Source organism: Nicotiana tabacum, chromosome 20 (genome assembly GCF_000715075.1).
Source record: "Nicotiana tabacum cultivar K326 chromosome 20, ASM71507v2, whole genome shotgun sequence".
NCBI lineage: Eukaryota > Viridiplantae > Streptophyta > Magnoliopsida > Solanales > Solanaceae > Nicotiana > Nicotiana tabacum.
The window spans coordinates 43,509,093-43,525,020 of NC_134099.1; positions in this window are offsets into that span (position 1 = coordinate 43,509,093).

Genomic DNA, 15,928 nt, shown 5'->3' on the forward strand with positions numbered 1-15,928 from the left:
AACCTGTAGGAGTTTCTGATTGTGTGCTTGTATATGTTCATGCCCGCTACATGTTTGCCCTCACATGCTCCCTATTTGTCCCTCCAATCTCATTCACTTACTTGTGTTTGCTGGACTATTCCTGGTCCTTGGTGTGATGCTGACTTTGTTCTGAGATTGGTATGCATACTCCTTCAAATTGTCTTCATCAGTTAACTTTGTCATTAAGTCTCTCTTTTTAAAACTGTTTCTTACTTACCCTTTTTTTAAACTGTCTATGACAAGCACTCTCACTCTACTCTTAGACAACTAAGTTCTGCCCCTTTTGTGTGAGCCTTGCCTTGGGACCCTTGAGCTCCCTCTGAACTTGGACACATGAAAGATGGCATTTCCACACTACACTTACTCTATCTTGGCTGTGAAATCTGGGTGTGAGCATTGCTCGGGATCCCTTGAGGTCCTTATGGAACTCTGACACATCCAGATATGAGAAAGGCTATGGAACAATCTTCACATTTGAGGTTATTTATTACATAACACAGAGAGGAAGTCTTAATCAGGTGTTGAGAATCTGGGCCTATTTTCAGGCTCTCTATAGTGTAACTTTTTATTTTTCTTTTCTACTCATTTCAGTATTGGTCTATAATAATCTGTTGTAAACAAGTATTAGGGTTGGCTAGTGAAAAGGGGAGGGTAGTTATATCAACATCAATGGGTAGAAACCATGTCTTAGGTTTACATTTCCTATATGTGCATTAGAATCCACGTGTAAGATCAACCCATTCAAAGCATGTCATGCATTAGATACCATGTTCTTAGGTTTATGTTTTAGCATCTCATTTGGCATCACTTTACCACTTAAAGTTCCTGTTTTAGGCTAAATAACAGCATCAACATAAAACTGTTGCTCCTGCACTTCTTGAAATCACGCTGTAACTCTTTGGGCATTTAGAAACCATGCTCTAGGAATTCTGCATATTCTGCAATCATTCTGCATTTTCATATGTGCGTATTAGATACCCTATTTTAGGATCTCATTCACACACGCTCAGTCACACCTAGTTAAACCAATAATGCATGAAAAGGACATAAAACAGTTTCATGTCTGATTATCTTGTTTAAGTGAAACTGGTCACAATCCCTGCATGTTTTTGCAACACTTAGAACAGCATGCTTTAGGTAAAATAAGTGTTTCAATAATTCTGATAACTGCTGCATATTATTTTACGCCTAGGCAAGTCTTAGGTGCTAAATTTGTCAAAACTGGAAACATGCTTCTTTATGTATGCTGCTTAATTATCAACTAGTTTAAAATTAGTAGGCAAGCTTGATTAGGACTTCCTATTTGAGTTATGTTATAAATATGACTCTACTATTATCACTTAGATACCATGCTTAGAATCTGAATTCAGACCTCAATTGTGTATGAGTCATGTTGTTCATGTGTACTATGTGTGGAGGTATATCTGAGCCCTTCATTTGTCTTTCATGCTCCCCTTAATTGAAGTCTTACTTGTTTATTATATGTCGCTTTAGTATTTTACCTTTAAACTTGAGGGTCTACCTAGAACCCCTCTTTTATAGGATAGGAGTCCTAAATTCCTCCGGGACTAATAGGAAGGGACGGGTAACAACATTCAATAAGGGTCGAGACCAACCCTCGCTTTAATTACCTTCACGGGGCAGGAAAGGTTAGATATGGATATGATTACTAGTGCGTTAATACCACGTGTATCCCCTCTTTGAGGAGTGTCATACTGGGTATTGCATTGATGTGATCCATATTATAAACAAACCTAGGACACCCCATTTTACATTCCCGAATGTGCTTAGATTGTAATTCTTTTAAAATCTTGCTTTTCATTAATTGCTTTTCAAACATCTATGTTCTTAAATTTAAATCCCCTACTATTTGAACCATACTTGTTTATTTGGCTACTTGTACAAATTCACAAAAACAATTTGGCCGGGAACTACACTAGTGGATCCTGAGGGGTGCCTAACATCTTCCCCTGGGGATAATTTCAAGCCCTTACCCTGTCTCTAGTTACCAAACGTAGTTATAAATGAACCCTATAGGTGTCCTAAGCACTTTAAATCGTTAGGTGACGACTCTTAAAAATGCAAACCCCCATTCTAAAACGAAAGAGTTGTCCCAACCAAAAATGTCATAAACCCAATTCCGTGAAGGAAAAAGGGGTCGCAACATGCGTCTATACTTAGAAATCTCAAGGAGACTCCTATCCGATATGGGTGATTAGCCATGTTTATGCTTGTGCAAATATCCTAACATAGTTCATACCAGCTAGTAAGTATAAGGAATAGAACGGACAACACATATAATGTTTACACAGGGATATGATCAATGAAAACAACAGCTCAGAACACAGTGATTTTAACAGGGTATCTCCCAGGATATCGTCCTGTAGTCCCAAACGTAAATGTGCAGGGGATCTCCCAAGATATCGTCCCGTAGTCCCAAATGTAAATGTGTAGAGTATCTCCTGGGATATCGTCCCATAGTCCCAAACGTATGCGTAGAGGATCTCCCTGGATATCATCCCATAGTCCCAAACGTAAATGTGCAGAGGATCTCCTGGGATATCATCTCGTAGTCCAAATCGTAAATATGTAAGGGAATTGCACGGAATACCGATTCATAGTCCCAAAGTAAATATCCAATACTTGGGGATCTCCCGGGATATCATCCCGTAGTCCTAATTATAAATGTGCAGGGGGATCTCCCGTAATACCGATTCGTAGTCCCAAAGTAAACATGCAGGGCAACCAATAGAAACAACAGTTACAGCACAACAGAAACTCGTACATCACCACAATACGTATAACAACAACAATGATAATAATACAAGGTAAGACAAGTAAATCAACTCAAGGACTATAAATCACAAGGAAACGGTAGAACCACCTCACAAGGAATAACCACAGAAAAGAATATTGGCATAAAAGGAATAGTTCAATAACGAAAAAACTGACATATAGCAACGATGCCATAATGTACAAGTCAATAACAAGAAAATCAACATGAGTCAAGTAGTCCCAAATAAAGGCAAGTCAACAAGATATAGGTTATCCAAACTTCTTTTAAGGTTGGACAATTTCGAGGATATTCGACAATATAATTAAGGAAAGATGATCTTAGCTTCAGTTAAGACTAAATAATTTTAGGAGGGATAATAATAATTCTCAAATAAGACAAGCAGCTATGAAAAGAAAACATGACAATAGGAGAGGCGAAATTCTTCAATTAAATCAAATAGGAGTCAATTAGGCAGTAAGAGTGAATTATGAAGCAATTAATTCCAATTAAGCATGTAGAGGTGAAACTAGTGGGTAGAAAACTCAGTCATGTCAAGAACACATTCATACACAGTGAATATAAAGACCTAAGAACCCTAAAAGGTAAATTTTCCATAGATAAGTCAGAGCACACACTCGTCACCTCGCGTACACAAACTACAATCAACATAGAAGACTCAAATCCTAAGGGGAAGTCCCCCACACCAGGTTAGGCAAGATACTTACCTCAACGACGATAGACCGATACTCTAAAATGCACTTCTCAGGGTGAAAAGACCTCCGGACGGCTCAATTCTAGCCAAATTAGCTTCAAAGAACAAATAAAATACATAAGAAACCATTCCGGATCATAAAGTCTCAATATTTAACAAAATTTGAAAATTAGTCCAAAAGTCGACCCCTGGGCCCGCGCCTCGGAACCCGACAAATTTTACAAAATCCGAATACCCATTCCAATATGAGTTTAACCATACAAAAATTATCAAGTTCCCATACCATTTGGTCCCTCAAATTACGATTTTTCATTTTAGAAATTTTCTTCAAAAAACCAACTTCTTCCCCAACCCAAAACACAATGTAAATGATAAAAATGAAGACAAAATCATGGAACATGTTAGATTCTAGGTGAAGAATACTTACCCAATCGATTTGCTTGAAAACCCCCAAAAGAAGCTCCCAAATCCGATGTTTAAAACTCAAAATATAAAGGAAATGGCCAAACCCTCGACTTATATGATTCTGCGAGAACTTCTGCACCTGCGACCAACTTAATCGCATTTGCGCAACCGTAAGTGCGCCTGACCAATCGCACCTGCGCTCCACTCCGCTTTTGCACCCCAGGATCTGCTCCTGCGGCACCGCACATGCGTTCCAATTCTCCGCATCTGCAGAGACTGGCCAGACCAACTCCTATCGCACATGCGCTTCCTCCTTCTCACCTGCACCCAGAGTCCGTAGGTGCGATTACACCATAACTCAGCCTCCCCCTAAAACCATGGAAAATCATCCGCGACTCGACCGAAACACACCCGGAGCCTTCGAGACCCCGTCCAAGCAAACCCAAAAGTCATATAACCCTACATGGACTCACTCGAGGTCTCAAATCATATCAAAAAACACCAAAATGACGAATCACACCATGAATCGAACTTAGGAACTTTCAAATCTTCCAACTTCCAAAACTCGTGCCGAAACCTATCAAATCAACTCGAAATGATGCCAAATTTTGCAGACAAGTCCAAAATGACATAATGGAGCTGCTCCATTTCTCGAAATTGCATTTTGACCCCAATATAAAAAAAAATCAACAATGGGTCAAACTTCTCCATTTTCCAACTTTCACCGAAATACCTCAATTTACCCTACGGACTTCCAAGTCCGAATTCGGATATGCGCCTAAGTCCAAAATCACCATACGAAGCTGCTAACATCATCCAAGACTCATTCTAGAGCTGTTTACTCAAAAGTCGAATTCCGGTCAAATTCTTGCCATTTGAGCTCCCAAATCTTGATTCCTTCTTCCAATTCAACTTTGAATCATTCGGTAACTGAATTCAACCATGTAAACAAGTCGATACTCATATTATGAAGTTGTTCCAGACCTTACACCGCCAAAGAGAGCTTAATTTCTCAAAATGACCGACCGGGTCGTTACAACGACGTTAAATCAAGCGCTTGTTGGGAGGCAACCTAGTTTACTGCTTTGTTTTATTTTCTTAATATTTTTTAATTGTATTATTTTTGTAGTGTCGATTTTTGATATTCTAGGAGCATAGAAAGCAAATCTATTGGAAAGATGCAACAACAAACCAGATAGTTGGAACTAAGTGTGAGGTACCCGCACGAAGGACCAGACCTGGGAGAAGTCTGAGCACCCTATGAGCTACTAGTGCCTCGGCCTTTGGCCTACCAGGGAGTTTCTATTACCCTCTTATTATTTATGGTGTGTATTGGGGAATGTATAATTTTAAGTGTGGGGTGAGGAGATTGTCTGAGTGACTTTCTATGTTACTTTAGCTGTGTTAGTTTAATTGAATAATGTTTTTTTTAAAAAAGATTGGACTGTTCCCGACGATGGATCTATTAGACAATTTTCTTGAGGGATTTAAGTCTAAAAAAATAGATTTTCTTTGTAGGTAGTGTATTAATTCCCCCTTGATTTTTCTTTATGCCGCAGTTCTTTTCCAAGGGTTTTGTTTGAACCGGGTGTAGTTAGTTTTATTTTTTTAGGAGTTGGAGCTAGTGTGAGATGAATTGAATTGCAGCGATATCTCTTAACTTTGTTATGCCTTGAGAATAGTTAGCACTCTAGTTGTAATGTTTAGGCTCAGTTTTTGACTCTAGTAAAAGTACCTTAATCGTAGATTCTTAACTTTGCTTAAGTTGACTAGAGTGTCTTGATGAGTCCAATCCTGAGTGAGTTATGTGCTATGTGTGTGTAAGGTTTTGTGTTATTCTATGCATTGCATTTGATGTCTAGAACTTGCCCTGTGTGTTTGCAAAGCGAAATAGTAGTTTTTTCAGTCTTGAAAGTGATATAGGCGTTTCTTTGTTGAGCCAAATATGTATATTTTATTGTTATGTAACGTAGTTAACCCCTTTGAGCATGTAATCTTGTTTCGTTGGCAACCACATTACAAGCCTTACCCCTTTGTTTGAATTAACCATCTATTTGAACCTTTCAACCTCTCATGAGCACTTGAATTGTATGAACTTTGTAAAAGTTAAAGTGTGGGGTGGTTGGTTTGGCTTTTGAGTGGAACTAATGAAATAAAGAGAAATGTGCACTATTTTAAAAAAGTAAGAGCCACTTGAATTGAAAAAATAAAGGAATTTTTTTTAGTTGTATTGTTGTTAAAAATATTCCTTGTTATTGGTGACTCTTGATGTAATTGTGCTTAAAGAAATATGGAGTTAATATACATTGAGGTGAAGGTGGTGTTATGGTTTGACATAAGTGTGGGGTTTAAATGTTAAAGTATATTTATTAAAGTGCTTAGGGAGGTGTAGTCACTCTTATATCTAAATGTATCATAACCGACCTGCAGCCTACATTACAACCAATTAAAGTTCTACTTGATCCTAGATTGAATAAGCTCGATTAGTTGAGTAGTACACTACGGGCAAGCCTATGGTGCATCTTTTGTAGCATATGAATGTTATTTCTGAGGGTGAGTGAATTCTTTCTATCTTGAGTTCTTAATTGTTCTTAAATTTTGTTATGTGTGGAACTACTCTCTTTTGTTATGTGAGAGCACGTGATTAATGATGGAAAGGTAATGTCATTGACCTCTATGTTAAAGTAAGTGAGTGAGTGATGAATAATGCATGGTACTTGCGAGTCAAATCTTAAGGTGAAGAGGTTAAACCTTTGGGCTTAGTCTATTTTAAAAATTCTTGATGTGTTGAGTTAAGAGAATTGCTTAAAAAGTCGTGTCTATAAGTATATTTTGATTGCTCGAGGACGACCAATGTATAAGTGTGGAGTATTGATATGTGGCTATAATTCCATAGTTTCGTACATTATTTGCATGGAATTTTATATGCTTTAGTGATAAATTACACTTTGCGCGTAATAGGGTCCATTTTATGTGTAGGTGAATTGGAGATTAAAGTAGAGAAAAAAGAATACTTACAAGTCAAAAGCAAGCGCGGGAGTAGTTGAATGAGAGAACCTAGCGACGCTAGGCTTGAAGTTGGCGATATCCCTAGCGACACTAGGCTTTTGACTGACGAGAGACTGGCGAGACAAGGCAGAGACCAAGCTTAACCAGGCGTTATGCCTGGCGACGCCAAGCCTGGGGCTAGGTCCACCAGGCGTTATGCCTGGCGGCGCCAGGCTTGGGGCAAGATCCATTCCGAGTTTTGAAGACTTATTTTGTTTCCTGGTTTGACTAGTACTTGGCCTACACGTTTAGGTCTTTTCCTACACATGTAAATAGACCTAAAAATGCCACTTTTAAGGGAGACGGAAGGGAGACCGAGATTAGACGGAGAGAGACTGACATTAGACCGGGGATTCGACCTTAGGAGGAAGAATACACTAGGAGCAAGGCGGAGAATTCTTCTACGAGTTTTTCACTTTCTTCTTCCTATTTCCATCATTGGTTATGAATTCTAGTATTGTAGCTATGCATACTATTATGAATAGCTAATTTGTTATCTAGGATTTTGATAGAACCTATTGGAGGATGATTTTCCTGTTACGTTAATATAGATTTGTTGTAGTATTTCCTCTATTTATTCAATTATATTATTATTGTGGTTGGTTGACGAGCTCTCACTCGACTGTGCCTATTAGTATGTATTACTCGGGAGAGAGTGCATATTTTGGTGTTTGTTGAACAACATCACTCCTAACGTATATGAGGGATCAATACGGAGGGTTTAAAGGTGGGATTAGGGATAATGAAATCTTGGTGCGATCCGAGTGAGCCGTACTTAATACCAGCTAGCGTAATTCGGGAGAATATATCTAGTAAATTGTGATAGTTAGTCGGGAGAGAATTACAACACTCAGAGCGTTCATGATCGATAGAGAAAACTTAGGCAAATTTATAGAAAATGTAGCGAAAAGGATTCCGACATTAGGGAAAATCATAACTCTAGACCTCCTTAATCTTGTCTCCCATCCTTATCCTTGTTAATTGATAGTTTTACTGCTTTCTAGTATTGTTAGTTAATTAGGTAAAAATTAATATTATAATCTTTATAATTAGGAAATTATTTGGACTTGTGTTTCTTAGCGATATTGAACAATTGTAGCTAAACCTTAGTTCTCTGTGGGATTCGACTCCGGACTTGTAAACCGGATTATATTTGCAATGACTGCTTAGTCTTTTTTTATAAGGCATAGTTGGGCCTGATCAGGTTCAAATTGCCACCCCTGGTTGGATTAATGGTTAAACCAAAAGAAAAGAGATTTTAGTTGCTTCTATATAAGCTGGTCCAACTATGTGGTACTAGGCATCTAAGTCTTAGTTATGTTTTTCTTGCATAGACTACAAAACTTTGTTATTACCATTCAAAAAGAAAAAGAAAAAAAAACAGACTGAATAGGAAATGGCTGGCCAGAATGCTTATGATCTGAACAAGCTGCTTGGTTCTTCAGACCCTGACTTTCTCATTCGCAATAATGGTGACCAGGTATCAATAGTTCAGTAAATTCTTTATGTTTTGCGTGCGTTCAGGGCCTAAAGCTAAAGCATATTATGATGCCTAAATTTTTAAAAGAAAGTTATAAAAAATATTTTTATTTTAAATATATTTTTTAACTTTTTGAGATATAAAGTTATTAATAATCTTTTTTACAATCGATTTTCTGCTATAATTCTTTTTAAATTAATAATATAGCCAACTCATTTAATTTTTATTGAGATATTGTTGATCTTAAATAAGATTTTATAGAGAAATAGAAGTACGGAACCATTGGAAGCTTAAAAATATTGTTGAACACTTTAATAAATGAAATCTTGGAGAAAGAAGGTGAATAGTGAAATCTTGGAGAAAGAAGGTGAGTAAAAATATCAAAGAAAAAGACAGAAAATATGTATGGGCTTCTAACTTGGACAAATTAAGGATAAGAGAGTAAAAATTTTAATGGAGTAAGAAGTGGAAAATTAAAACCTTGGAAAAATTATTAATCTACCTATTTTTACGGAAGTCAAATTATTACTTTATTTATATATATAAAAAGTTTTCTTTTCTTTTATATTAAAACTCTACTTTTGTATTAAAAGTACTAATATTATTTTTTAAATACTTATGAACCTATTATCTATAATCTATAATAATATATTAAAAGCACGAAGGCCATTAGCGAAATGTCGTTCGTCTTTTTTACCCTTTAAACATGAATTTCACATTGGACAAAATTGTAATTGTATTTTAGTTATTTTCCTAATATGTAGAACTTTAAAATCAACTAAATTCTATTTATTAAATCCTTCCTTATTTGAACTATGTAAAATCTCCTAATATTTAGGTTTTTAAAATTAATTAAGATTTTACTTCTATAAACTTTTTCCTTATTTAAATCGTATGACTATTACGATTCTAAGTTTTTAAAACATTAGGAACAGTAATGAAAGCTTTTCAAAACATTTGTCGAATTAAACTTGAGAATTGTGAAGTATATTTTTAAGAATATCTTGTATTATTTTTTTCATGTTTATATATTAGTTTTTAATCAACTTTAAGAGATGTTGTCCATCAAGTATAAAATTAATTTGGGAAAGAATTACTCCAACAAATATAAAACCAATTGTGATAGCTATATTAACATTAGTGTATTACTATATGTTATAATTTTCATAAACTTTATTTTAGACGTATTAAATTATATTTTATAACTTTTTGTAGCGCGTGTAATTATTTTAGACATATAAAATTTAATATGGTCTAATTATCACTTTTTATAGGTATCACTACCACTTGTCACATTTTACGAGAAAATATTTAAATAACTTGAAAAGACTTGAATATAATCGATGAGCATGCCTAAAGAATATTTTCAATTCTAAGCCACTAAAATTTTAAAGAGCCTAGCAGGTGAAGAAAAGAAAAGGAAATAATATTCATTAAACATGCCCTAAATCAGTAGAAGCATAAAAATAAAATAAATATAGCAGAGAAGGGAAAATCAAACTTTAAGTGGGAGATAAAAGTACAGATTAATAAGAGAGAAGAAAATCTTATCATAATTTATTCACTTATTTGAACAACCTTAACCAAATCCAAAAAAGCATATAGTATAGAACACTTTACTAAGGATAATATACATATTATATGGTATATATAATACTTAAATACTTGGAGTAGTATTTTTTTACTCCAAGAACATCGTCTATAAAGAGATATTAGGTCAGATACAAAACATAACATATCATATTATCTTTATAAAAATATATTAAATACAAAAGTTATATAATTAACCTACATAAATTTTTAATCTTTGCAAGTTCAGAAGATACCCAATAACTCTGCATTCAACTATTTCGCCAATGTAACATCTATTTTTCAATTTAAATAAATATTATATTTATCTCGACGTCAATTGCTATTCCACATAATTTATTCTTATTCTCAATTTTATTTACTTTTCTTAATATACACAAAAAATACATGTAAGAAACGCACACTAAAACTAGTTTTTTAAAAATGCCTTCCCCTCCCTAAATTTGGAGCCTAAGACACATGTCTTACTACTTATAACATTGGAGCCGGCACTGCGTGCGTTATTTGTAAGAATTCAGCGTTCATTAACTTTTAGTGTGTTACATAGCAGGATGATTTTTTTCTCTGTGCGCTTTTGTGTGTTCTCCTCATGATTATATCAGAAATGTATGTTTCTGTTATATTTTCCTATTGTGACGTAAATTGTAGCGGAAAGGTGCAGCTGATGTTGATAAATGACAATTTGGATTTAAATTGGAGTTTTGGTTTAACAATCCGGCATCTTAAATAGGCTGGCGTGGCTAATCAGGATTTGTGTAACGTGGGTCCATTAAATGGTACTACCTAATTCACTGAGAACCTCTTGGTTAAGGGCAGATGGATCTCATCTGTCCCACGACACTACTAGGTGAAAATTTGAGATTCGTTATTTCTTTTTGTCTAAGTAAGACTTATGGACTTTCCAGTTCTGATAAACAACAATAACAACTCAGTATAATCTCACAAGTGAAATTTGGAAGATAGTGTGTATGCAAACTTTACCCCTACCCTGGAGTAGAGATGTTGTTTCCAATAAATCCTCGACACAAAAAGATAAAATGCGACAATAGAATAATAACACCAACATAAACAAAAAGATAGTACCATCGAGCTAAGAATTAAAAAATATACATAGAAAAGCAATATCATTAATCAGTTTAGTGACAAGGTCCTAGAAAATAGTATGAGCACAACATGTGCCACTAGCATATTAAAACACGATACTGACCGGCTAAACTTACACACAGAACGGAGTAAAAAACGCTCAACTACCTACTAACCTTCAAACCATAATGCTCTCCTTCCATATAACACTACAAGAATTCAGCCTTCTTGTGGCGACCAAAGTCACTGCAAAACCTATGAAAGTCGCTACTAAAACGTATTAGTGGCGACTTTCGTGTTGCTGCAAGTACAACCGTAACTAAATGTTATTTGCGGCAATATTTACGCATCGCCACAAAAACTATCCCCATTTGTAGCGATCTAGCCGGCAAAAAAAGTATACAAATCCGCTACAAAAAATAATTTCACAAGAATAAATTTTCACTAGATCGCCACTGTATGTGAGCTTTAGCTGCAACTATCATCGCAAATAATATAAGTTTAGTGGCAACTTTTTATCGCCACAAAAAGTGGTAAATCCACGAAAAGATTATTGTCTTTTTGTTGCGACCTTGGTCGCTACAAAACAAAGAAACCAACAGTGTGAACAAATTATGTCGCCACTAATACCTATTTTCTCAACAACTATATATTGACCATAATTATATATATTTTCAGTAGCAACATGTTACTCTAAAATTTAATATAGGGATATTCATATCAATTTTCAAACAATATTAAATTTATTCAATAATATGTAACAAACATCAAAAGAATTTCTCAAACCGAATATTATAAATATTTCAATCACTAAAATAGCAATTACATATATACTACATGGCACTTCATTGTGCGCTGACATTATATACATATACATATAACCCAAAATAGAAGACAAAATATTAAGTTCTTTGTAATTGCTCCTTGGTGGGTTCCTTGTAATTGCTCCTTGGTGGGCGACATCCTTGGTCGATTACTAAAATAGCAATTACATATACACTACATGACACTTCATTGTGCATTGACATTGTACGCATATACGACATGTGACCCAAAAAAAGACAAAATATTAAGTGCCTTGTAATTGCTCCTTGGTGTATGACATCCTTGATAAGCACTACTGGTTAAGAAGTATCATGTCCCTGCTAGAAGAAAGCAGAAAACAATGAAAGGAACATAATAAAATTTGTTATATCCAAAATATGCATAGACAAATAAAGTATAAGCTTTGAGTGGGAAATGATATAAATGCAGTCCTAGAGAGTGAGAGTATACTGCAACATATGTTTCATGTGGTATAGGAAAGGATCTTGACAAAGCAAGGAATATAATCTTAAGAGACAAGAGTTATAGTCTATGATACATGCCTTTTAAAGATTCAAGAATGGACTGACATATATGCCCCAAAAACATTCATTTCACTGGAGGTTCTTCATATACAATTATAGCCACAAGAAACAACCAAAACACTAGGTGGTTCCATAAGATTAAGCTAACATCCAGTTGCATTAGAAATCTTCACTAAAAGATGGCATTTGGAACTTGTTCAACCAATTCAAGGACTTAATGTAGGAGCACTTTCTATATGAGATAGCAGTTTAAAACAAGAATTTATAGGAAATAAGAAACCATGTCAGTAAGGTGAACTATAGCAGGTGACTTGATAAAATCTACCCATTTTATCCAAATAGGCAAGTCTACTACTATTTTGACTAGTTCTACCATTCTAATACACATTCTATCAGGATTAGGTCTATATATGCTTGAAATTTGAGGGGAACAACTTACATAACAGATCAAATATAAATAAAAGGCAACTGAGAACAAAATAATAATACTAATTTTAACTAAAGAAGATGCAGCAAAGTTTAGGAAAGCCTCCTTGCGGACTTTCAAGTTTGACTAAACTTTCCGAGAAATCTAAAATGGGAAAAAAAGAGAATCCAAAATAATAGAATCTAAATGACAGTTCATACAATTTTCATGACTCGCAACAAAACAAAAGTATCTAAAAGGGCATGTGATCTTAACGTCTTCCTATTCAAAAGTATCTAAAAGAGAAGAAATCATATAAGCATTTTAAAAAAAAATTAAAATTCAATAATGTAACACTAAGGTAGTGCTAAAAGAGGCACGAGATGTACAGTTCTTAGAGAAAGGTAATGTAACACAAAGGTAGTGCTAAATTACAAATGATACATATACTTAAAAAAAAGCATTCTTTGTGACTGATATTACGAATATAGGACACAACTAAGTAAAGGTTTAAGAATACTTGAAATAATCATACTACATACAATTTTGACTTCAAGTAATCATATCCTCCATCTTTGTTGCACTGGAATAAATGGGGCCATTAGATCCTTTTTCTTCTCTTTTAGATTTCCCAGCAACGATTTCAGTAGGAACAAAGCAAAGGAGAAAAAAAAAAGATTTCCCAGCAAAGATTTCAATGGTAAAGCTTGTGATGAATTTAGTTTAAGATTTCAACTCTTTCAGCTGGTCAGATAAATAAAAGGTACACAGTCACCATTAACTCATTTCTGGAAGGAAATAGTTGACTCACTCATACTAAATTGGTTATGTCTTTAATCAGAAAGCTTTTCAAAACCTTGTTGCAGATAATATTAGTGGTAAAGAATTAACATTCAAAGTCCTTGGCATAAAGATAAAACAAATAAACCACTAAAGAAAATGAAAACGCGAATCTCAATTCATCAACTAGAGGGAGTAGACCCTCTTCTCATAAAATGCAATGAAAATTTTCAAACAATCACATGAGCTATTACATTATACGCGCGTCTAGTAAAAAGTAAATTGTATTACAATTATAGCACACATCCACATAACTAAATTGCAAAATAACAAAAGCCTCTCTTTTCTATAGTAGGGATGAAGAGCATTTTTTTACTTTTTGACTTAATGCAAATATATTATCAATCATATAATTGGAGGAAAGCAGAGGACGAGCAAAATACAGACCAGATTTCTACATGAAATTTTTTCAAACACACAACAGCCCAGACTTCACCCAAGAAGAATTATCAAAAAGAAAGGAGGAATTGTCCAGAAGGAGTAAAGCAAGCACCTTTTCCATTGTGGTCATGAGAACAACAAATTGTTCTTGCATCCTCTTGTCCACTTCTAGATTAATCATCTTGCCTACTTCTACATTCGCGTGTTCACGCTCCTCTTCCAACTTCTTTTGCAACTTATCTTCCATATTCCTTCACGACTCAGTAGCCATTTGTTCACGTTCTTCTTGCAACTTCTGATTCATAGCGGCTTGCATCTCTTGACGCACAATCTCCATAGCAGATGAGACGTTGGCCTCTATGTTTGCATGCTGCATGTGACTCTTTTTGGGAGGCTTCTTGCTATACCCTTTTTCACGAACTTAGCCTGTTCTCTCACCAAGAACGAAGGATAAAATTTCATCTCTAGTCATGGGATGCTCGATCTCTTCAGATTGTTGTTGAGTGACAAGTTCTTGGAGTTGACCCTGCAATTATGCACAATCATTTATACCAAACATAATACAACATATTAAAAGTAACTTACCGAATACAAAAAGATAATAAGTCTATTATTTTAGAGAATTACATGAATTTATTCTGAATCTGGATCCAACCACACTCGTTCTCATGTTGCATTTTTACGTGTATGTTGGACCTCCCAAACTTTATCTGGTGTGTCTATTTCTCCAGAAATAGGATTTTTCTGTAAAATAGTTTCAGAGAAAACATATATAAGAAAATATATAAATAACAAAGAAGAATATGTGATCATAGGAAAATAAATGTATTTTCACCGTAGATTCCTCTACTTCTGCAAAAGACCTTGTATCACAAGCATGCTTAGTGATATGCTTTTCTCTATTTTTTTTGTTCCTCTCACTTACAGCCTGCACTAAGTCAATCAACATATTAATAAACCATCATTCAAATATGGGTACGATGCTCATTGGTTGACAGAAAACTCGAGGTATTGAGTTACCTTAAACTCCGGACTTCCAAAATATTTTATTAGGTATTTCCTGTATTCGAGCTCAACATCTTCAGGTCGATGAGATAATCTTTCTTTATTAGTACTGTAATTATAGTACCGAATGTTGAGTCGAGCTTTCCATGCTATAAAAAGCCTTTGCATAGCGCTGATAACAAAGGCTTGCATTCTATGCTCTCGTAACCCGTTGGAAACTTCAAATTTATCCTGAAAACAAAAGTAATTTATATTTTATATACTAACCACATAAATAGATCTTGCAATCTAAAGTCAATACAATTGTAAAATTAATTTATTACCTTGACCTTCAACCACATTGCTTCTCCATGTTTCAAAACAATCTTTTGCCAATTCCGATCTCGAAACGATATAGTGCTCCTCATGATCAAACCACAGTAATTAACAATATCTCTAGCCCCAAAACCTACTGCTCTATCAATGTAATATGGAGTCATAATTTTGATTTTTCCACCACACTTAGTTTTTATATCTATACTTTTATATATATATTTCCCTATTCCTCTCTTTTTATTGTTGCAAGAAACTGCAAAGTAGAAAAAAATATATACCATCACCAGTAGTTTTAGTGTTTATGCACAATCAGTAAAGAGAATTTTCACGAAACACAAAAAACCAAAAAAACTAACTTGCACATTTTTCAGCTTCCGGAGAGCAATGTACACTGTCTGCTACATTCGGTGATGATTATGTTTCTACAGAAGGCCTTTGGAGAGGATTACCAATATTTGTCCTGTCTGTACGGGTCTTTGACTCGGGTTACATGATTGTCCCGTCTCTAGAGATGCTT